The sequence below is a fragment of the Ovis aries genome, chromosome 26, assembly GCF_016772045.2.
Source record: "Ovis aries strain OAR_USU_Benz2616 breed Rambouillet chromosome 26, ARS-UI_Ramb_v3.0, whole genome shotgun sequence".
Lineage (NCBI taxonomy): Eukaryota > Metazoa > Chordata > Mammalia > Artiodactyla > Bovidae > Ovis > Ovis aries.
In genome coordinates this window covers 19,418,871-19,420,465 of record NC_056079.1, presented here as the reverse complement: position 1 = coordinate 19,420,465, position 1,595 = coordinate 19,418,871, and the positions used below count along the sequence as shown (strand labels likewise).

The following is a 1,595-nucleotide window of genomic DNA, read 5'->3' as shown; positions in this document are numbered from 1 at the left end:
TAAATGAAGTAGCAAGTAAATAAGTCCTCAAGTATCTTTCTTTACCTGAAATGTACACAAAATGTATTTGATTTGATACATCTGACATATATCAAATTCCAGGACAGGGCAGCAGGGCCTGGCGTTTTCCTCACCGGCCTTCCGCCACGTTTTCCTCACCGGCCTTCCGCCACCTTCCTCCGCTTGCGCCTCCTCTCTCGCGACCCCCAAGCTGAGGCCCCTTCCGGGGTGGGGGTAGGGGAGGAAGTCCGGACCCCCAGGGAATTTCTCGAATTCTCTCCACCCTTCCCCCCAACCCGGCCTGCCGCCCTTTCGACCGGCCCAGCGGCCTCCAGGGCCTGGTGCGGGCCTTCGGGCTGTGAAGACAGGATCTCGCAGCAGCCTGGCCCACGATCCAGAGGATCCTGATCTGCCTGGCCAGGGTGTGAGGACCCGGAGCCCGGCGCTGCCGCCGCCGCCACCGCCATAATGACCCATTCCCAGAAGGCCCTGAGGCTCGAGCGGAAATCCCCGCCGGAGAAAGCTGAGGAAGGTGCCACATCACCCCGAGGAGTGAATCCGACCTCTACACCTGGGAGGTTGCCCTCCTCCGACGGCCTCACACCCCCTCCGAAGACAGCTACTTCAAGGCGCACAGTAAGCTTCCCAGTGACTAACCACAGTCACCACCTACCTTCAGATCCTCGACCAAAGTGAGGCATCGCAACGTTTAAGAGGATGGAGACAGATACGTTTCACCTCTTCATCCGCCTGTAGACGCCCCCCTGGAGTGGAGAACTGCCCTCAAACTCTCAGGACTGTCCCGTTAAGCGTAGTCCCAGTTGCTTCATGAGCCCGACAGTTTCTCCACAACCAAGATGGATGCTTCGGTTCTGTCCATGAAAGGGAGGACAGTAAAGGAGAAGACAAAGAATATGCTGAAATCGTTAGGAAGCAGGTTTCAGCCACTAAAGCGAAAGCAGAAGAGGATGGAGTGAAGGTCCTCGCGGCCCTGACAGGACGCTGCACCAGCACTAGCGGGCCTTCCAGTGACAGCAACTCAGATTTGCTTTATGACAACTTTACGACGATGACGTGATGCCGAAGATGAGGAGGACGAAGAGCCGAGGGTTAGGATGATGGGGGTTCTGTAAATGAGGAGTCACGTTGGGCTCCTTCAAGGCCCTTGTACTGCCCTGCCATCTCAGGCCAAAGGGAAGGGAGCCAGTGAGGATCTAGCAGCAAAAACCTATCACCTGGGTGGGGAAAACATGGCTTCTGCTGACTCCTCCAATGGATATCAGTTGGTGCCTTTTTATGGGCCTCTTAATGGAAGGAAAGTAACCCTCCACAAAATGTCTGAATTTTTGCATTCCATCACTGTACTGATTTATTCTTTTTGGGTGTTTTTTTTTTTCTTTATTTCATTAAACTTCCACCTCCACTTTGTCTCTACAAAGTGTTCGCAGCAAAACACATCTGGTCTGTTTTTAGATTCTTGAAGAATTAGATAGTCTTTCATCAAACAAAATTAATAAAATTGTAAAAATTTCACAGGCAAAAATAATCACAAGATGGATCATAGATCTAAACGTAAGAGTTTAAGCTATAAAAAA

General features: G+C 51.5%; 1 pseudogene; it reads left to right on the top strand.

Moving 5' to 3' along the window:
* The first annotated feature begins 468 nt into the window (after window positions 1-468).
* On the top strand, window positions 469-1,210 carry LOC105605178 (ubiquitin-conjugating enzyme E2 R2-like; annotated as a pseudogene).
* The last annotated feature ends 385 nt before the right edge of the window (window positions 1,211-1,595 follow it).